The sequence below is a fragment of the Chaetura pelagica genome, unplaced genomic scaffold, assembly GCF_000747805.2.
Source record: "Chaetura pelagica isolate M959 unplaced genomic scaffold, ChaPel_1.0 scaffold346, whole genome shotgun sequence".
NCBI classification, from domain to species: Eukaryota; Metazoa; Chordata; class Aves; order Apodiformes; family Apodidae; genus Chaetura; species Chaetura pelagica.
Genome location: NW_009953797.1, coordinates 728782 through 752249, shown reverse-complemented (window position 1 = coordinate 752249; position 23468 = coordinate 728782).

Here is a 23468-nt window from a genome sequence, read left to right as displayed (position 1 = left end):
TTCCTTGGCTTTTGTTTCTATAGAGAACCTGTGCCTGGGCAGAAATGGGCAAAATACAGGTCAGAAACTGGCTCTGGATCCAGATTTTCTGGGAGTACAAGTACAAAGCTGTGCTGCTGCCTGTCAAGGAGAGCAGCAAGTAAGGAAACTTGCCATGGAAAGGAGATTTTTACCTATAGTCTCTGGTATCAAGCCCATATCTATCACTGTGTGACTCCTGAGTGTAATGTACTCACTCTTTACATCTTTAATCCAGACTATATCAATGAATCTGTTGCTTTAGGAAAAAATAAACGTGGTTTTCCTATGTCATGAAAGGACAAGATTTGTAGTAAAAAACCCTGACAAACTTTGTCTTGTTTCCTTGCTTTCCTTCCTTAGATGACAAGAGCCACAGCATAAAAAAATAAAAGTATAAACCCTTATGCTCAATTTCAATTATCAGATCATTTTGCACATAGGCTCTTGGCAGGTCTGGTAGTTATATATAAAGAGAAACAATAGATTCACTGACCCAGAGGTTGTCTGCTCTAATTCCTATTCCTCTACAATTACACTAAGCAGATTTAAATTATTAATTCCATTATTGTATATTTCAGAAGTTTTCTTGCAACTCAGGGTCAAAGTTCTACCTTACTCTGAATAATTATTATCTCCAAACATGCTTGGAGGCAACTTGGTAAGGACTGAATCTGTTCTCTGTGCATACACAGAGGACTACACCTTTCCTGCTCCAAAAACTTTATAGCGTTGTGCACCCTGTATGCACTATACCTTGGTGGGCTCAGTCCCAGAAGAAGGGTTCTGGTCTTCACATGGTATCAGCTGCAATACCTGGGCTTTGGCTAGCCTTTACACTCCTGCAGGTGCTGCACTGGATTGAGCAGTGCCACAGCAGGAGCCCCGTGCTTTGTGACCTCCTCCACACACCCTGTGGGACTTTTGGCTGAGTACAAGGGCTGGCAGCTGCACTACCTTCTTCCCAAGGAAAGTCTCCCCTTCATTTTGCTCCTGCCAAAAATAGTCTGAGCTCAAAGAGCAGCAGGGATCATTTCCACTTTTAAATCTTCGTGTTTTCTTCTGCTTTCCTCCTCAATTTCAGGCATTTATATTCCAGATTAACTTTGCTTAGATCCCCTACAAATGACTGTAATAACAACCATAATGATAGCAGAGGAGGAACAGGAAGATCTGCTAAATTGCAGATGCAATATATTCTTAATCCACTGCCCTCAAAACATTAACCCTTGCTTTTGCCCTCTGCACAGAAATGTCACAAGTGTCATTTAAGAAAGATACATTGGCACCTTGCCCAATACTAGTGCCTCTGAAGATTATCTCTCACAACTGAGCTGGCTTTAGAATTTTCAGCAAAACCTTGGTTTAGGGCTACAGCCAAGAGTCCTGAGGAAGGGATAGAAGGACAGTTGGAGAGGGAACAAAGTGCTGAGCAGTCAGAGGTGGTACATAAGCAAAGGTTTGGAGTAGCACTGACTTGACTTGCAGTTAATCAGAATCTGGAGTAAAAAAGTGCAGGTTTGGAGCTGAGCAGATATTCCAGAGAGAATTTATGAAGAGCCAAGAGATTCTCAGCTTCACCAGCTCCTCTTCACTCCAGGTGCCCCTGTCTATTGCCACATGCAGAGGACTGGCTGAGGCCAAGACCAGTAGGGAGCTCTGAAGACCCCAACTTACTGTTCCTGCAGCCAGGCCAATAAAAGCAGAGTAGAGATGACAGTCCCTCCTGCTGGTCCCTTGCTTATAGAAGGAGCTGCCACCAAACCACACCAGTCCCTCCATCAGCAAAGGACCCTGGTCAAAGGAGGCAGAGCTTGGTTGTAAAAAGGATCATGCTGTTCTGTCAAAACCCATTGCATTTAATATAAGCAGAGGCAGCAAGCTGCTCCCCAGGTGGCAGCCCACTTTGGTATTCATGCAGCCAGCCATGGTCTGTAATAGACCCCAGGAACAGCAGGCAATATTCCTCTCTATTGACCATTCCACTGTGATTCTACCTGTGTGCACCAGCCTGCAAACTTGTTTTAAATCAACCATGCCCACCAACCATGCTTTTGGGGCAGCCTTTGGGAGCACTAGTTTAAGCTGAGGGTCACTTTGCTGACTGTTGATCTGGGAGTGAAGTTTATCCACACCAAAACCAAAGGTGCAGCATTACACCATTGATGCACTTCTTGCCCCTACAAACTGCTCATGTGCAATACTCCCTGTCTTCAGCACTCAGAAGCCCTTCTCTTTTCAAAGCTCTTTGGCCTCTTTCCATCTTCTCTCCTTCCCATTTGACTTGTGCTTGCCTACTACAATCTGACCATAAAGAATTCACAAGCTACATTTACATCTTTTCCTTTCCTCATGCTTTCTGCAGTCTTTTTTTGCTGAGTTTCTAGAGAAACTCAGTTCCTTCAGTCCATCCTGTCCTAAGCTGTCAACAGCTCTTCCCATCTGCTCCCCATCCCCACTGAATCAGTCACATAGGAAGTGCAGATATATTATTTCACGGAGAATAGGTCAAGAGCAATGTTTTGCTTTTGTGGATCACTTAACATCCTCAACATTGTTACAAGGCTGAAGAATTTTTCCTAGTATTCAGTGGTGGGTCCCAGCTTTTGTGTGCTTCCAGCTAGCATATCTCAAGTTCTGTCAAAGCCAAGATCAAAACCTGAGGCCATGCTTCTTCTCCCAGCATTTTTTCAGAATTGCTCCCATTGCTAAGCCACTGCTCCACATGGCAAGTGGGGCTTAGGGATAGCAAAACCAGAGAGGACAAGTAAAACAGGTTTCATACCCATGTCCCCTTTTCCCTGTGGACTCCGCCTTACAAATCATCACTCACATGCTGGAAATGGGGTGCAGGTATCCAAAACAGTCAAATAAAGCAAAGGCTTCAAGGTTTGCCATTGTGTAGGTCTATGAACTGCAAAACAGTACAGCAAAGGGCTCCTCAGCATCACTTTCCAGTATTTCACACATATGCTCTTGCTGAAAACCTTGAAATTCAATACATTAATAATTGCTCAGTTAAGTAAAACACTTCAAAAGATAGTGCTTCCTAAAACCAGTGTAGAGGTTTGACACTTGGTTCAAGGACTAATGACATTTATGAATTAAATATCAAGTGACATTGAGAATCATCTCTTGCCATTCCTTTTCCCTCCTGTATTTAACAGCCCATTTATTCATTCCCTGTTAGTTTAAGCTTCTTAAAAAATGCAAATATCTTTCAAATCAGATCTGGCAGTCTTTTAGAAATTGTTCCCTCTTTGCCCACAAATACATGCAGGAATGTATTCACAGCTTTGAGCAAAATTTTATTTAATTTAATCTTTATATTTGCATGTTTTGTTTTTTGTTTTTCTGACTCCTTTCTTCCTACTCGGAAGGTTTCTTTCAGCTTAAGCAACACATTAAAAATAGTCTTGCTATTCTGGCCCCAGGTGCTAGACTGAAATCCTGCTCACTACTTGCTTTCAAACACAGAACTGATGTGTTTGTTTAGATAGACGCATCACCCTCATTTTGGGGTTGATTAGTATTGCTTGTTGGGTTTTGGTGAGTGGAATTCATGGACACGAATTCATACCATGGACACCACAGTTAAACATCCTGTCCAAATGTAGCTTTGGACAAGGCTTAAAATCTAAATCTAGAAGTAAAATAGTATTAACACTGACAGCAAGTCCAAACCAACAACCCCAAAATGCCAAAGGCTTCAGGTGCTGTTAGAACAACTGAAGCTCTCTGGCATTTAAAGAAAAATTGATGACTTGGCAGCTGAACCAAAAATAACAAATTCAGGCAAAACAAAATATATGATTGCATTTTTGGGGAAGGTGAACAAAAAATGCACAGCTGCTCATCCTCCTCAGTTACCAATTCTGCACACACTGGATTAAGAAGTCAACAGTGTAACCAAGCCAACAGGTGAACATGTTTCTCTTGCAAACCTACACGTACTTCCCAGGCAAGTATGGCAGGCATTATTAAGCAAAAGGATTGCAAAAAACCAGCTAAACTCACTAGAAGCAAACAATAAGTACACCACACTCCTGCATTGCAGCCTTCTGCAAAGAACCAGGATATAACTCAAAGCTGAGGCCAGAGGCTGCTGGGCAAACCGCTGCTGGCATGAGCTGCTGTGGTTCCAGCAGGCGATGCCGGCAGGAGGTGGTTTAGCATCCCAGGCAGCACAGGGAATGCTGTGCCGCCGCCAGGCCTGCCAGCACCAGAGGGCAGTGTCAGGCTCTATGACAAGCGGGAAAAGCTTACTTGATAAGGCTTATCAGGAGCAAATATTTCAGCAAATTTAACAAGTCAAGCCTCTGGCTGAGAAGATTACAGAAGAATTGATAGGGGAAAAATCCAAGGAGCTTACACTTTATTTTATTTTAATCTTTCAAGTGTTTCAAGTTTGTTTCTGTTTTGGTTGGTTTTGGTTTAAAATTAAAGAGCATAAAAATTGACAGCCAAGAAACAAAAAAAGACAGACACTTACTCAAAGGGCTGTGACATCAATGATACCAGTGACTCAGAGATTCAAAACTGCCATCACTGAAGGGGTCAAAGCAGATAAATGCAGTGGTGCCACAGGCAGTCACAGATTTGATGAGTTTAAACTGGGGATTTTAGTTCAGACATGATTTGCCCAGCAAGTTGTGATGCCAGTTACTTCCTTGACAACTCTGTCTTCTCCTGTAGTGCCCTTGCCCTGAGAGAAATTTTCTGGAAAGTTTCTTCCCTGTCTTGCTAACAACGCTTAACAGAGATTACCAACCACCAGAGCTGGATGTCCCACCACTGTGGAACATGGGAAACAGACTCCAGTTTGTCAGGAATTTGTTCTTTGAGGATTCTTGTCAATGATCTTGTGGCCACTGCAGGAGACTGAGGATTTGCTCACAGGGATTAAGAGCCATCCCTGGAAAACTGTCATGTACAGCTGTCCTACTCAACCTACCCTGTCCTATATTGCTTTTGCTCTGAGCAAGTTTTTCTGCAATCTTGCTGCTCTACCTTAAACTTAGAAAAGTTTTGAACAAGGATATCCTGCCCCCAGATGACAGCAGAGAAGAAAGAGGAGGTAAGCACCAAAGAATGCAGTTTCTTTTTGCAGGTGTTGGTATCAGTGGCACAGGAGAGGCTCTCAGAAGGTTACCTGGGAGCTCAGTTTAAAAGAGTTTTCAGACTCGTGTAATAACTGCTCTAAAAGCAGAACTCAGTAGGAAAAGAGACTTTCAGAGGGCAGGGTGGGACCAGAAGAGAAGCATGAAGAATCTGAAGGCAATGAGGTAAATTTTGAGTTTGTTAAAAGTTTCTAAGGAAATGAAAGATCCAGCCTGGATCTATAGCTTGCATCCAGCTCCCATTTTTTGTAAATTGCCAAGTACTTGGGAAGCCTTTTGGCCTGGACAGCGATTTCTCTAGCATGACATTCATTTCCAGCAGGGCTCTGCAGGAGCCCTAATAAAAGCTGCCAATGGGATACATCAGTCCTGGCCCTTTCTGCAGCATTTCCCAGGCACCAGCACCACAGTGGTTTGATACCAATCACTTTGTCATTCTCTTTTCAGCAGAAGGAAGACTGTGCTTGATTGAGCTTCACTACTGATCCATTTCTGTCTCCAAGATTCAGTGCTAGCAAATAAACCCACTACATCCCCAGTATTCCTGTAGCTCATGACTCACACTAACAGAAGTCAGCATGCAGCATGTTTCTGTACCAAGACTGTGACTTCAAGGAAATGCTCAGAGACTCCTTTAAAGGCCTCTGAAATAACCACATGCAACACACTTAAGGCAATGTGCTGCAAGACTTTGATTTTACACCTAACAGATCAGCTACATAAAAAAACTTGCATAAAAGCAAAACAAGGACTTGAAGCAGTTAGAAAAAGTCTAGATCTTCTGCTTTTCACTTTCTTTTGGGAGGCACAGGTCTAAACCAACCTGGCAACACTCAAAGTGGCACTGCACAGCACAGATGAGGTACCATTGTTCTGAAGGACACTCAATTTAAAGACAAAGTACTAATGTGGGCTCCCGTGGAAGTTTGGCTTCCATAACATGAAAGTATGAAGAGCCTGGCTATAGCTTTAAACAGGTTAAAGGCATCAGCATGAGCTTAAGGCATGATCTGTCCCTTCTAAGGCCATCAGAAATAATATCTAGAAAGTTTAAGGTCTGCTATTTGAGTGGATCTCTCAGTTACAGGAGTGCAGAAAATCAACTTTCTTACCATGTCCCAGTGCAGAATTTCACAGGTATACCTTGGAGAAACGGGTGAGAAGCACAGCTGGCAACTTGACTTGGCTTTCTGTGCATCACTAATGAGGTACAGGGGATTCAAGGCTGTTGAGAATGAGTGCCATCTAGTTGCAAAATTATTTAAAGTCAACACTTCTGCTTGCAAATTACTGACAAAACTATGATCTACTAAACACATATGTAAGATGTATGAGTGGAAATCTGTAAGACTTGCTCCTGAACCTATCTTCATTTTCATAAAACCTATGCTCCAAACATCTTGATATAAAGTTGCACAATGGTATCTAAAGATAAAGTCATCCCTGAAGAATGTGTGCTCTAGGCACTAAGAAAGGGAGCTAAAGCTCGAAAGGAGCACACAGGGCTCCTTAACAAATCCATGCTTTCACATCCCATTGAACTTGTTTTGGAAGAAACTAACCTTGAACAGGGACTGGAAAAACTTGTCATAAGACATAACTCAGATGATATTTCTGAAACCAAAAAAAGTGTAAAGGACACCAAAAGAGTAGATGGGTCAGAGCTGAGTTTCTCAATTTCAGGAGCTAACAAAGCTAACAACAACATGCACAGCATTGCTGGGTCTCACTGTTTTTCCAGGATGCTTGCAATATTGTGATAAAATTACTGGTGTCAGACAAGCAGAACTATTGCTACTCACTGCAGTGGTGCCTGGAGTTCATTTCCTAATGCTTCACCAACCAAACTCCTATAATTTAGGAGCTAATGCCTTCCTTTACCTTTTCCCATTCCTTATACAAAGACAGCAGTTGTATGCATGAGCTAGATGGCTTAACACTATCCCAATGCTATGACTTGGGGCCAGTTTAAAGATCTTTAAGCATTTGGAGTTGACAGTATCCACAAATGTGGATGGACAGCTGCAGACTGGTGAAGGGACCAGGAAATCAAGAACAGTTTGCTTACAGTGACAATTACAAGGCCTCAGGATACTTAGTGTATTTGGTGGACAGTTTTAACTTGGAGGATTCTTTGGCCTTTTTTCATAAAGAAGAACCCTGAGCAAAAAGGAAACAATATTAAACACTACTGTCAGTGACCAGAGCTTTGGAGGACAACAGCTTACCCAAAGAATTCCTTTAAAGAAAGAAAATCTACAACTCAAAGGAGGAAACAGGTTTATTATTGGGTTGACCTAAAAAAAAGAGATCAAAGTTGTGTATTCAGACACTCAGTTTCGTACGTGGGTCAGAACCTCTGGTTTTGTGATGTGGCACAATCCTCTGAAAGTCAAATATTGTGATAAAATTACTGGTGTCAGACAAGCAGAACTATTGCTACTCACTGCAGTGGTGCCTGGAGTTCATTTCCTAATGCTTCACCAACCAAACTCCTATAATTTAGGAGCTAATGCCTTCCTTTACCTTTTCCCATTCCTTATACAAAGACAGCAGTTGTATGCATGAGCTAGATGGCTTAACACTATCCCAATGCTATGACTTGGGGCCAGTTTAAAGATCTTTAAGCATTTGGAGTTGACAGTATCCACAAATGTGGATGGACAGCTGCAGACTGGTGAAGGGACCAGGAAATCAAGAACAGTTTGCTTACAGTGACAATTACAAGGCCTCAGGATACTTAGTGTATTTGGTGGACAGTTTTAACTTGGAGGATTCTTTGGCCTTTTTTCATAAAGAAGAACCCTGAGCAAAAAGGAAACAATATTAAACACTACTGTCAGTGACCAGAGCTTTGGAGGACAACAGCTTACCCAAAGAATTCCTTTAAAGAAAGAAAATCTACAACTCAAAGGAGGAAACAGGTTTATTATTGGGTTGACCTAAAAAAAAAGAGATCAAAGTTGTGTATTCAGACACTCAGTTTCGTACGTGGGTCAGAACCTCTGGTTTTGTGATGTGGCACAATCCTCTGAAAGTCAGATTTCCAAAAGCACATAGTGCCAGTTTCTCATCTCAGACTGAGAACCCACAAATTGGCTAGACCATCCAAAGTGCTTTGCACATATTCCCCTACTGGGACAAAATCTTTTAAAATCTGACCACAACTCAATGAAACCACAACAGTTACATCTGCAAACAATTTGGCCCAAAACATTTTCCTCCCTAGTCATGTTTATGCAAAGGAAAAAATGCTAATATTATAGCAAGTACTTTATCCACGATATTCCCAAGTACTGATGCTCAACTTCCTAGGATATCTGGGAGAAAGAAGCAAAGTGTTTTGCTTTTTTTGTGTCCCAGAATAGAATTTAATTAGCTACAAACAAGAAGTCACTTCTAACCCCAAAACACAACTGTTCCACAGCTAAAAAGCAGACAGTTCATTTTGAAATGAAGCTTCCCTAAAAGTGGTATCTGAACTCCTATTCATGTAAATAGTATTTGTTTGCAAGGGTATTTATTCTTGAAGAAAAGACTTGAAGATGGAATTGAAAGGTGATTCAAAACATTCAAAAACTCTCAAAGTTTATAGTTTAAAACAGGACATTGAGGAAGAAATCAACAGCTCATGTTGGGCACAGTTCTGACTAGAGCAACTGACAATAACACTACTTAATAGCCTTTTGAGTCTGAGAAATTGGCAGCAAACCTAGTATTTCAGCTATCTGGACAAAACTGTTCCTTGTCTCTAGTGTATTGCTGTTTATTTGCCTCAACTCTATTAATTCCATCTTAACCAGGTATTCAGAAAATGTGTGATAGCAGAATTGATCAGTCAAAACATACTGAACATACTTTTCTAGAGGATTGAGAAATAATTCACATAAGCAGTTCTTTTGCAACATCCTTTGGCTGCACTGTCCCTCCCACTAGATTCTTCTAAGATTTACATCTATTATTGTCCTGCTTCTTCCTCTACCAACTTTACCAAAATAGTCACATGCATTTTTATTTCATTTAGAGTAGGAAGTTACTATTTTTGTCTCCATAAAACTGTTCCCTACAAACTCCAAGAAAAGTATGTAAATTTTCACAGCAAGGCATAATGACATGGAATGTCAAAACGGTAAGCATGCTCATGTCCCACTGCTAAAGAGTATTTAAATTGAATTAAAAAAAAATGAAAAAAACAAATCTGAAGTGCACGAGAGGAAGGTAACTACAATTACCTCCAGCCTTCCCACAGGATGGAGATCTGTTTCTCTTAAGGGTTATTTTAGTCAGATAAAGAGACTGGTTTTCAGGCCATAATTTAGGTAAAAGAAACTGACCTCCTCCAAATATCTCACCAGAATCTGTAGAGTTTCTGGATCTGTTTTGGCTTGCAGCCTCCTTCACCCTGTACAATCCCTCACCTGGTGCAGGAGGACCCCTTGGCACATGCTCCAGCACAGCCTGCCCTGTGGGAGAACATTCACTGTAGAGCTACCAACAGTGCAGGTAGCACAACTGCTCTGAAACACCCAGAGTTTATAAAGATGGTGCACAATGAGAGGTCACATTGCCATGCATATGTATTATATTTCTCACAAAGAGATATTTCTGCTTGCTGGACAGGACTGACAAATTGCAGCATCATGACAAGAACACAAAAAATATCTAGACAAACCTAGGATGCACGTTTGAATTACTCTAATTGCATATTGAATAATCTCAAGAGAATAAAGGTGAACAGCATACTGAGTTTTTCATTTAGTCTTTTAGAACATTATTGGTGGTTTTCAGAATGCAGCTTTGATTTAAGTTCTGGTTAGTTTGGTTCAGGCTTGTGTTCAAACCTTGTAAAGACAAATTAATTTAAGACAGTTAAAGACAGTATAATGTTTACTCTGCTTTTTCCTTTAACAGTGAAATGTTTTGACTGAAAGCAATTTGGGCCAGGAACTACTTTTATTATATGTATAGTCAGTCCACAGCACTGATCCTGATGGACTTAAGTGCACTTAAGAAACGTGGTCGGTACTCATTGTTTATTCACACTTTAAAGTAACGGAATAATTTTACCACTGGGTGGCACCAGAGAATATTTTTATATGAAGGTTCATCAGAACAGAAATCTGGAAAAGTCTTAAAACAGATGTAGCCACTAAATCAAAAAACAGTCATCTTTGCTATGCATATGAGCACTTTAATTACTTGAATATAAGTGATGGTTTTACACAGCTCAGAATGCAAGTTACAGCTACATCCATTATTTCTTTGAGGAAGGGGTTTTTTTCTATTCTTAATTACATGTGAGAAGTAGTTAATGTGAAATTGCCATATAGTTTGATTTAACTGAGATGAATGGCTTTGTAGTGTTTGTCTTACTGAAAAGAGAAATATATCTCTGCCCAGACAATTCTGAATGTAGGCTATGAAAAAAACGGCCTTTCAAGAGTCCCTGTGCATATCTGGTACAATTCAAGTTAGATCTATTAATAATTTACCAGCTAATGAGCTCTTTTTTGTTTATGAAGTAGTACTTTTAAGAATAGTAAGGCAGGACATAAGCAGGAGCCATATGTTTCTTCTCGAATCCCAGCTAGACAAATGACCCAAAAACTGCTGTTGCAAGAACTTCTAAAACATATGGCTAAATACAGGGAATTTGTTAACGTCTTGTGTCCAATCCAAGAGTTTCCAATTATCAACAAAAGATGGCATACCAACCCAGTTACTCCTGATATATTCCAGTCAAGACAGATTCCAAGTAACCATAGCTGTGTGGGTGTATGTAGTTTGAAATAACAGGAATCGCTAAAAATCTAGTGTAAATAAAAAAAGTAAACCTTCTACATATCTCATCCAGACAAATGTGTCCCAGTGTGCTGAATGTGCTTTCAACAGGAAACAGGAATTTTTAGGCATTCTACCAACACTGATTTCAAGCCATCATAAACTATTAGAGGTACATTTACTTTCCAGCACTACAGAAAACTCCTGCAACAGCTTACTTACTTCAGTTGTCAGAGCAGATAAAAAATACATGCTTCTTACGTAAGATAGCAAAAATGCACCAAATAAATTTCAAATATTTGTTTGGGTTGGCTTTTTTTAATTATTAATTGCAGATTGCTTTTAAGGCAACATCCTTGTAGTGCTGGATAAACATGAGTACAATTAACAGTCAGAATACTGGTACACTGTGCACATTACTGGTACATCTGACTTATCAACTGAGTCCAGTCCTACGTTCTTACCCACAGGAATAGTTAGACCCAGACTCTGTATATAATTTGTTTTCATTCCCTGCCTTACCCAAAGAATCTCTAGGCATTCTACTTGACAGCAAGATAGAAAAATAATTATATATTCACAACAATGAAACAGAAAAAAACATGAAGAACCCATTTGTAAGCTAAATAGTATTTCATATTCATACAGGAAAATTTATTACATCATTCTAAAGGGCTACATAAACTTTCAAGGATTATTGCCACTGTACCACGTCAGCGTGTCGATCCAGGTCAATGACAGATTATTCTTCACTAAGTATTTTTCTGGGTTAATTTTTGTTTTAAACACACATTCATCTTGGAAGGAAGATAAAGATCCACAGGTCACTTTGTGCTGCATTTGCATTTTAATTCAGCATGCTTTGACCCACTGCTTCAGTCATTTATATTTAGCTTCCACCTACTGCAATTGTTGTAAGGTTTAAGCCATAGGTGGTAGCAAAATATACTAAATTATGATTTTCATAGGCAAGCAAATTAGTGAGAAGCATGCCATTTCAGTCACAGCCCTGCAGTCACTTCTCAGACACAAGCCCCCTTGGGTCAAGTTGTGCAATCCCTAAACAAACAATTTATTTGATAAACTACAAATCTCTTTCCTTACTCTACTGGGAGTACAGCCCAACTAAAGGCTGAGGGAACAACTCTAACAGGCCACTTGCCAAGTAAAAATCCTGAAAAGTTATGCCACTGGTTAAGTGAGAGGGAAAAGCTCCATCAAGCCCAAGAACTTGCTCATCTTCCTCAAAATTTTCAGCCAGGCATGTTGATTGTGGGTGACTGGTCCATTCCAACCAAAGTAAACAAAGTTCGTGGAAAATAATCCCCAACCATTTAGAACAGACTAAACATGAAAATAACTCCACTCAGAAATGTTTTTAACAGTCTAGAAATGCAGTCTTTTCCTAATGACTCAGTTTTCACATTCATGAAACTGAAAATCACTCATTTAACTAACACTTCCTTTGTTGTATTGTCTGTAAGAGCAGTACTCGAGCAGTTGGTGAAAAGCAAACAGACTTTTAAAATCACAACACTGTTCTAATTAATGTGTGATGAGGAATAAAAAAAGAGGTGAAAAGAATTCACACTTTGCACCTGCCTAAAGTTAGCTATAACTACAGTAGGAAGATTTTTAAAAAGCTTAGTATTGTTCTGAAATGTGCTACCTCCATGTTATCTTAGTGTAGATGACTGATGTGTTTCTCCCAAACACAAGAAAAAACCTAAACTGTTGTTCCTTATCAGAGCAAATAATATCTGGCACTGTTCATAGGAATTTCCAATATTAACCCACCTGTAAACCAAGGAAAACATTTTCTCATAGCTCAGGAATCAGTGCCATGGCAGCCCATTTGTAAGACACAGGAATGTTGCTTGTGAAACTTAATCTGGTATGAGCACATGGAGGTTTTTCAATTATTAGCTCTTGTTTTATCAGCTCCATGATGCAAAAAAGATGAGTTTTCACCAGAAGGTTAATAGGATCTAACTGGCAATGCTTCATCAACATCAGAATGTTGCAGTCAATAGGTTTACCTAGGTGCCCTTATACTGCTTTTTTTTCCTACTAAAATATGGAAAAAGCATTCAGAAGACTGTGCCATGAATCAAGACATGTACTTCTAAGCCAGCAACAATCCACCTGACAAAATACTCACTGCATAATATGCTCCACTCAAACCTGGGTTCTCCTAGACTTGCATAGAGCAACAACCAAAATACATATTTTCATCTTATTTTGTTGAGGATACTTTCTTCCTGAAGTACATTGTTTCACATCCTGTAGCTTAAAGTATGAAACTCCATTCCAGCAACACACTTAAGCAGCCACATGAATTCAGTCACATAAGCCTACTGATGTTCCTGAATCTATTTGTATGCATAAAAACAGGCTTATTTTAATACCACAGTGAACTATGGTCTTTCTATATAATCTTATATATCATCTAGAACCCTCTACCTATCCTAATGTCAAGAAGTGTATGTGCAGCCAATCGGCTCTAGGTTTTCCAGAAGCAGTGTCCATTTTTATGATACTAGCTAAGTACTGATCTTGTGGTACCACAGACTGCCTGGCTACTCCAGGGATGAGTCCTGCTCACCCCTCCTTCTGAGAGACAGGATATTATAGGAGAGTCTCTCAATTGCTTCACTCTCAAAGGGGATTCAAGAAGTCTGTTCCTTTACAGTGTTGAGTCACCACAGCAACTGCCACTCCACCAGTGGATTGTCTTTTTTAACTGTATTTCTGGACCATTTCTACATAGAAATTAAGCATTCTTCATCCACTCTCAAATCAAGACCTACATGCCCTTTGCCACTCCAGCATTATTCTGTTTGTTACACAAAACAAGTTCAGGAAGGGTTCAGATCAGTTCAGTGAGCTTCACTTAGCATGTAGAATCATAGAACCATTAAAGTTGAAAGAGACCTTCAAGATCATCAAGTCCAACTGTAACCCAACTACCATAACCACTAAAACTACATCCTGAAGCACCACATCAAAACACTTCTTGAACACTTCCAGGGATGGCAACTCCATCACCACCCTGGGCAGCCCATTCCAATGCCTCAACTCTCTTTCAGTAAAGAATTTTTTTCCCCAATATAGAACCTAAACCTCCCCTGGCACAACTGTAACCCATTTTCTCTCATCCTATTCCTAGTTACTTGGGAGAAGAGACCAACAGCAGCCTCTCTACGGCCTCCCTTCAAGTAGCTGTAGTGAACAATAAGACCTCCCTGAGCCTCTCTTCTTGAGACTTAACCCCAGTTCCCTCAGCATCTGCTCATATGACATGCCCTCCAAACCCCTCTCCAGCCTTGCTGCTCTTCTCTGGACATGGTCCAGGACCCCAGTGTCCTTCTTACACTGTGGCTCCCGGAGTTGAACACAGTACTCAAGCTGTGGCATTACCAGATTACCAGTGCCATTTGCAGGGAAATGACCAGTTCCCTACTCCTGCTGGAAATGCAGCTCTTGATACCGGCCAGGATGCCACTGGTTTCTTGGCCACCTGGGCACACTGCTGGCTCATGCCATTGTAGTGCAATATTACATTTCTTGTATGAGTCCCCATTTCCCTGCTTTCTTACACCCTTCTCTGCAGCTGTACTGCTCTTCACTAACTCTACCAGCTCTTTCTTGTGCATGATGGCCATCCAGAAGGGCACCACTCTTGTTAGTTGGCATCACTGCTGCATCTCTTAAGCTTAATTTGGTTCAAGGGTCTCAGCCAGTGGTTTTCTACTAAATATTAAAAGTTCTGTTTCCTTTAAAGATCCCGACAGAGTCAGATAAGACACACTCCCCATTTTAGTATAAAATGCATAACATTCTTAAAGCAAAATGTGCAAAACTCCCACAACTATTTAAGTTAATAATTAAAAGGCCTTCCCCTCAGGTTAACCAAGTCAGGTTAGTGATTCATCTCATTTAAAAGTGCACATACTATGACAAAGAAGGAATGGAAGACTTCCATTGTTTGACATTTCATCCATGCATAGCTCTGTAACTGCATACAAAGAAATAGAATAATTGCTACATACTTTGGTAATTGTGACAGAGTGCAGCAAGCCACCCAATGCCTTGAAGCCACCCAAGCCTCTCCATACTCCTCAGATTGCTATAGAAGACAACTGCATATCTGAAACTACTCTGGTGACTGCACCAGCTCAAACACCATGACTTTCACTCCAGATACAGGCAGACTTGTACATGTAAAAACACATTTGCAAAGTTACTTGTACTTTATACCTCCTGTGTGGTCCATGGTGACTCCTTACTGGTAGTACTAGCCAGTCACTACTCCAAGCAACGTTTGAAAAGCAAATTTGCTTTAAAGCCAATATTGCTTGCAGTTCTGCAAGAAGACTAAACCACAGGAGAAGGCAGCAAGTAGAAAAAAACATTTCCAGGTGGCACAAAAAAAGTGCTTGATTACTATTGTAAATTAATCTAAATTGATTGTCTAATTCTATAATGTTTTTCTGAGAAACTTCATTTTTTAAAAGTACTCACCTATACCTACAACAGCTAAATCCAGAAAGGCAATAATACCAGCAGTCTCCAGTTTAGCATTTTGGAAGGTAGAGCTGGCTTCCTCTGCTAGGAAATTGCTCAGCAGAAAACCAAAGCTAGTGTAGTCAGTCTCAGAAAAGTTGACTATTTGCTTGATACCAGCTAATTGCAACATGTAGCTCCAGGGAAGAGACTAGTGGCTGACTCCATTAGAAAACTGACAGTGCTTTCATGCCAAACCTGACTGTCCCCATGCCCCACATCCATAGGAATCAAAGCACTATGCAAAACAAGAGAAAAGAAGCAACTCATTATCACAGTAGAGATGCTGCATTTCCCAAAGGCCATTGTCACTCCATGTAGGTGATACATCAAGGGCCAGCTTTTTAAAAAAAGACAAAGCCACGCACCACAGACCTCAGGAAAATATGACATGCAAAACAAAATCAGGAGTGCAGCACCAAACCCAAAACCAGAAAGGGGATACTGGAAAGGTAATAAAGTATTATGCTAGAATAAAATATTACTGTTATTTCTTAATTAGGACTAAGAAAGGCCAGATTTGTCAAGAATGTGTCATGGCTTAAACTAGCCCATGTAGCATATAATAATAAGTTAAGCTTTTACCAAAGCTCTACATAGCATCCCTAAACTAGAAAATTGTGGCCCAGACTAAGTTTTTGGAATAAAAACATAGAACAGTTTGAAATAGACATTCAGAAAAGTTTCCATATATTTCATATAGAAAGAACAAACTAAAATCACAAACCAAGTTAAGGTGGAAAGTCATCAAACCCAGTCACCAGCTAACTGCTCTTGAAAAAAAAGAATGGCTATCAATCAGGCAACTGTGTTATCTGCAGCCACAGTAACACTCGAGACTGTGCTGAGGGCAACAGTAATTTTTCAGACCAAAAAGCCTTAAATTAATTGGTCAAGTTTGGAAATGAATACTAAGTTATGGCTTAAACTATTTTTCAGATTAATTCTATGTCAACATACTGTCTTAGTAATTACAGTGGAAGCCCAGGTTTGGCTTTATTTGTAGCCCACTCATGCAGTAAGATAACAAGTGTTCCTACAAAATCAGTCTTGCTAATAATCATGTTTAGAGGTGGTTTGTTTTTTTAAATAAAAACAATACAAAATTAGCCCAGAAACCATCAAAATACTGATTTTTTTTTTTTTGAAAGTAGTATTTTAAAAATTAGCATATTTGGAAGTTGAGAATCAGGTATTCTCTAGGCAAACTAAAAAACATGCTTCATGGTATTGCCAAAGAATATTTGCTACACTGAGATCTTTGGATCAAGTCTTTACCTGTTACATGTGCAAATTCATTTACTCAAACATGTCTATGTAAAAATGTCCAAGAGCAAAACCTATTCCTTCATGTCCACTGAAGCTCTTGGCCATTTACAGTCACTAACCTGATAAAACACTATTACAGACTTGTTTTAGGAATGTAATTCAGTCATTTCAGTGCTTCCTGCCTCTGCCTCTATGGGCTAGTAAACTTGACTTCAACAGTTTGGTTACATTAACCTAGCTTTTCTTGCCATTACTATGATGTTTTTCTTTCTTCTGAGTACTATGAGTCATTTCCTTAAATCTTTGCTGGTTTGGCTGCAGTCTTTAGGATAGTAGGAACTGCCAATGCTCCTCTTCCACTTCTGGTTTTAATTCCACTGTGTGCTAGAAAAAATTTCTCTATCACATCAGTTTTATCTACAGTACTTTTGTTGAAATAATTAGATTTTCACCTTGTGTAAATCATTTAAGCTCAGCTGTCAGCATAGCATCTTTGAAGTCATACAAGTTTACAGCTGTTGAAGGCCCAAGCTTTATGTTCTATTACCATTCTGATAAAGCCCTTGCAGATGACTAGCTGGTTTCCATGTGTTTAAAAGCATGGCTATACCACTCCACTCTTATACCTAGTTTAGACAGAAGAAATAAGACTTAGACTGAAGGTACACCTTCTGCCTGAGGATGCAAAATTTTCAGATGCATTTTGAGGGCTCAGGCAGTCCTCTATGCATTCCTAAACACTGGGCAGGGGAAAATACACACAGATAGGAAAAGAATATCAATATATGAAATCTTCAACCTCCTGAACGTGAACTACTTTTTTAATTCATTCATTTTTCTACTGGATCACACACAGAAGTAAAGACAGATCTCAATAAAGCCAGATGGAGGACACAGGTTTCCTGGAAGACGTGGTTCAAGATGATAGGTCCAGAAGAGACTAAGCAAAGGTGGCTTGCATCATCTTTGAACCACTACTGAAATGGTTCTTGTTGATAGTGGGCTTTAAAAGACTCCATAAAAGTATAAGATACTAAGTAGTCCTTCAGTGTCTGCTTCACCAAAGTGTTACACAGATAAGGAAGAGAAAAAAGATGACTGCTGAAGATACTTTTGTGTAAGGCGAATACTCTGATGGAGAGCATACCCTAGCCTCAAGTAACCTTCCCCTAGTACTAACAGGAATGGTGTATTTCTAGTATCACAGGAGACAGATGTTCCAGCAAAGCTAGGCTTGCTTCTCCTCCTCCCTGCCCAAAACCTTTAGATCACAGCTGCATTTGCCACAGACAGAAACACTGGAAAAACTAAGGCTACTCTCATCCTAGTCATACTTACTGTGTGCATTAAAATAAAAGTTTTACAAAAAACTGAAGCATTAAATTGCTCCTTTCTATTAGTAGACACAACACCCTAAGAAAGGAGAAATCTTCCCCTCTCTATTTCTAAATGAAAAAAACTGCACAGTATATAATAAAGTATGAGACCTGAAAGAAGAAAATTGAACTATTACAATGCAAATGGTACAGCATTGCTACTGCTTTACACACAGCTATATTTAACATTTAGAGTATTATACTGAACTTAAGGCTACACAAGGAACAGAAAATAATGAGAAACATTGTCTCCTACAAACTGTTTTGAATGGCTATAGCAAAACTACACTACTGTAGTGCAGTAGAGAAAAAAAACACAAGAGAAAGATTCCAGCTACTGGTTTCATGCTTATGATGAGACAGCCTCCCTGTCTCTTACTGACTACTTGCATGTCTTCTCATAAGGACAAGAAGCTTTTTGCTCTCACAGCCTGTTATGTGTTAAAGTTCATGGACCTTTTGTGTCTTTTCCTGTACCAGAGATCATATGTTTATTCTGTTTTTGAAAACAGAACAAAAAGTTATTCAGGAGTCATCCAAAACCAAAGACATCAAAGCTACTAAAGAGGAACAGAACTGAATAAAAAAAAATATCAAGAAAAGGTATTTTCAAGAGTATTTTTCTTCCTCCTGCAGTTCTATTATCTAATAAAATACAAGGTATGCTCAAGTCAACAAATCATTTTTGATAAAGCAATAAATTATATTATTCCATTTCCAAGGGGAAAGGAAAGTAAAAAAACCCCTTTTTTTGTTTAATTTTCATATGAATTTTCACTCCCTATACTTTGTTCATCTACTTATACCTGCATAAAACAGACATGAGTTACTTTGGCAATAAGTCACTGGAAATTCTGAAAGATGTGGTTCCACAGTATCTAAACAGGTTAGGAAGCAGAAAGTGCTGATAAGCCCCACCAACAGTCCTAAACAGGTCAGTGATGAATCCCCCAAACCCACCCAGGGAGCCCATGCAGGAACAGCAAAAGACAAGAAAGCAGCAACCAACGAAGCAGGCCCAACACCCAACCAAGCCAGACAGCACAAAAGACTGCAAACCCTGTATAACTCAAACCAGGAAGAGATGCTCAAAGCTGAGCTTAAATAGAGCTCTCTGGCCTATGGGTGGAGAGTGTAGGTGGGGGCTCAGGTGATGTTGGTTAGGGTAGTCAAAGCCTATAAGTCCCCTCAGAGCCCAGACAGTACAGAAGTGTAGCTACTGAGGCTTTCTATGTGAGCAGCTGAGTAAAAGCAAGCATGTTTTAATTGGTAAATCCCTCTAGTTTTGTCGTGTGTTTTTTGTTGTGTTTTTTTTTTTCAACAGAAGAGTGACTCACAAAGTACAAGCAGCTGTTTAGTAGTGGAGTCAAGTATTAGACTTGCATAAGTAGAAAAAAAACACAAGAGAAAGATTCCAGCTACTGGTTTCATGCTTATGATGAGACAGCCTCCCTGTCTCTTACTGACTACTTGCATGTCTTCTCATAAGGACAAGAAGCTTTTTGCTCTCACAGCCTGTTATGTGTTAAAGTTCATGGACCTTTTGTGTCTTTTCCTGTACCAGAGATCATATGTTTATTCTGTTTTTGAAAACAGAACAAAAAGTTATTCAGGAGTCATCCAAAACCAAAGACATCAAAGCTACTAAAGAGGAACAGAACTGAATAAAAAAAAATATCAAGAAAAGGTATTTTCAAGAGTATTTTTTTTCCTCCTGCAGTTCTATTATCTAATAAAATACAAGGTATGCTCAAGTCAACAAATCATTTTTGATAAAGCAATAAATTATATTATTCCATTTCCAAGGGGAAAGGAAAGTAAAAAAACCCCTTTTTTGTTTAATTTTCATATGAATTTTCACTCCCTATACTTTGTTCATCTACTTATACCTGCATAAAACAGACATGAGTTACTTTGGCAATAAGTCACTGGAAATTCTGAAAGATGTGGTTCCACAGTATCTAAACAGGTTAGGAAGCAGAAAGTGCTGATAAGCCCCACCAACAGTCCTAAACAGGTCAGTGATGAATCCCCCAAACCCACCCAGGGAGCCCATGCAGGAACAGCAAAAGACAAGAAAGCAGCAACCAACGAAGCAGGCCCAACACCCAACCAAGCCAGACAGCACAAAAGACTGCAAACCCTGTATAACTCAAACCAGGAAGAGATGCTCAAAGCTGAGCTTAAATAGAGCTCTCTGGCCTATGGGTGGAGAGTGTAGGTGGGGGCTCAGGTGATGTTGGTTAGGGTAGTCAAAGCCTATAAGTCCCCTCAGAGCCCAGACAGTACAGAAGTGTAGCTACTGAGGCTTTCTATGTGAGCAGCTGAGTAAAAGCAAGCATGTTTTAATTGGTAAATCCCTCTAGTTTTGTCGTGTGTTTTTTGTTGTGTTTTTTTTTTTTTCAACAGAAGAGTGACTCACAAAGTACAAGCAGCTGTTTAGTAGTGGAGTCAAGTATTAGACTTGCATAAGTAAATAAAAAAAAAAGTCCTCAAATCACATTTTCCTCTTTGACTTCTGGTAGATAATCAAAAGTTGATCTCAGCAGCTGTAAGCCTTTACTACTGAAGTAGAAATGCATTAATTGTACCAGCCATTTTACATTATATGAAAGCCTTGAGTGACCAAGGTTACCTGTGAAGTGTAAAGGAGAATTTTTCATTTTTGAGGAGCTACTATAGTAATTTAGCAAATCTTATTTGCTGACACAGATGGAATAATTCATTTCAATGATGTGTCACTATTATGCAGCTGCTAAATGCAGCATTTCAGCTGTGCAGGATGCTAAGAATGTATACTATATGTACAGCTAATAGCTAAACAAAACTGATCAGACTATTATTAATAATGTAGGTCAATTCATTTGGAACCTGACTCCAGGAAACACTTTGACATACCTATTGTTTTATTTCTACTAATTTAGGTTTATAGAGGAAAACTGTTTAATTATATATTTGACTTTGAGTGAAGGATTAACTCTTCTCAGTGGTAAAGTTTTACCAGAAATTATTTTAGATACCCTCTCACTCTTTTAATAAACTCATTCTTTCCGCCTGTGACTTTAAACCTATTTGAGTGAAGTAGATGGGATGTGAAACAGCTTAAAATCACCTGTGAAGATTACAGTTGCAAGAGGGAAGTTTCAGAATAGCAATAATCTTTCTTAACCCAGGAGACCTTTTTTCCAGTACCTTCTAAAGAGGAGAGACAGTTTCTCTTAAGTAAGAAAATAATATGGTTATAAAATCCAGGATTTAGTATTCAGGTTCTAAGCAACTGAAAATATTACAAAACAACTTGTCCTAATTCACGAATAGTACAGTTCCTCTGACAGCATTGCAGTATATTATCTGACATGACAAGTTGATTCCTAGCGCAGCACTTATGTTCACGGTTTGGTTGATTTCAGTGCCATCTCCAACTACACTCTAATTCAGACTGTTATTTCTTAACTACTCTCCTTGAAAATTAGGCAATATCAATATATTTATTATAATTTATAATATTTCTATTTCTCTTTATAGTTTATTTCTAATTAGATCTAGAATGCAAATTTATTACTTTGCTTCTGGGAGCCAAAAGAGACAGGTTGTACTCTAGACAGAAATTCCCACTGAAAATTCCTGGATTTCTGAGTATTATACATTTGTTTCTAATTGTCCTAATGTTTCAGCAAAGACAAGGTTCACAAAATCCATCTGTTGAAAAGTCTTCCAGAGATTAAGATGTTTAACACTGCATGGATGTAATAAATAACAGGGCATATATAAGGCTATACAGCACTTTGAGTGTTACCAAATGTTAACACCTTGTGTGTGATCAGTCAGATTTTTAAGCCGAGATCCTATGGTTTTCTGCCAGGTTCACCAAGTCTGTATTTATTCTCCTACTAATCCTTACAACCATTAATGGCTTTCTTTAAAATTCATTGGTGACAAGAGAGGTGCCAGAAAACCAGAGAAGGTCAAATATAGTGACTGTCCTTAAAAAAAACAGGAAAGAAACCAAGAAATTTTAGATTAGTCAGTTTGACTTCAGCTCCCAGAAATATTCTGGGGAGAAAAAAAGGTATCAAACAAATTGGAACAGGTAACTGGAACAGGTAACTAAGGAAGACCCATACCCAGGGGTCTGACAAGATCTTGCAAGAATAAATCCTATGCTGCTATAATAGACCAGGAATGTCTGCAGGTAAGGAAGCAGAGGCAGAGACCATACCTCAGGACTTGAGCAGAGTTCAAACCCTGTTTTCTGTGACATTCCTATAAAGTATAGCAAAAATTGTCACTCAATGACATAGAAACAGGTGACTTCATAGAAACAAGTTGACTTCTCAGAGGCATAAAAAATAAAACTGCACAAGCACAGCATTGGTGCAAATAGATGTTAAAAAAAAAAAAAAAAGTCTAAGAAAAAAGGGGATAAAATTCAATAGGGACAAAACCAGGAGAACATTCTGAGGAAGAGCAATCAACACCACAAACACACAATGAGGAACAATCGGCTGGTCAGTAGATTTTAATAAAATTACCTAGGGACTGTAACACATCAACACAAGCCAGCAACATCATGCCACAAAGCCAGAATAAGCATAACAGAGATGCACAAGCAAGAGTACATTTCGTGGGACACCAGGTAAGATCATGTTGTTCTGTTCAGCACTGGTAAGGTCTCAGCTGGGATACTTTCTCCCATTTTGTGCTTTGTATTTCAAGAAGGATATAGACTACTGTGGAAAGAGTTTGTTGGAGAGCAAAAATAAACATGACCTTCGATAATGGGCTGATAGACTTTGGAGTGATTAGCTAAATGAGAAGAAAATTTAAGGACTGATCAATGCTTAAGAAAAGTCTTCACAAGTGTCAAAGGTTGAGTCAAAGAAGAATTCCATTCACCATGTTCGTGGTGGACAGAACAAGAACTAATGGCTTTAATTTGCAGCAAGAATAATGCAAGTTGCTTATTAAGGGGAAAAAGTACTTCTTGATGGTAAGTAAAGTACAGGAATTTCCTGGAGAGGTCATGAAGACCTCATCATTAGAAACTGTAAAGGAGTGGATAAACAAATTTCTGTCAGGAATGAACTCAGAGTATGTTTCAGAATCTCTCTGCGCTTATGGTTAGAAAAAGAATTTATCTTGGGAATTTATAGGGGTGGAAAAGTTTTTATAAGAGCTGTGGAGGACATTTTATTTATTTGCTGGTGTGCCTTAAGTGCACAGTACTTTAGTATACAGCAGAACACATTATATTATTCTGAGAAACTGGAGTTAAGGGGGCCTACTTGGGCAATATGGCACAGCATCATGAAAGTGAAAATATTATGGGCTCTTCTGC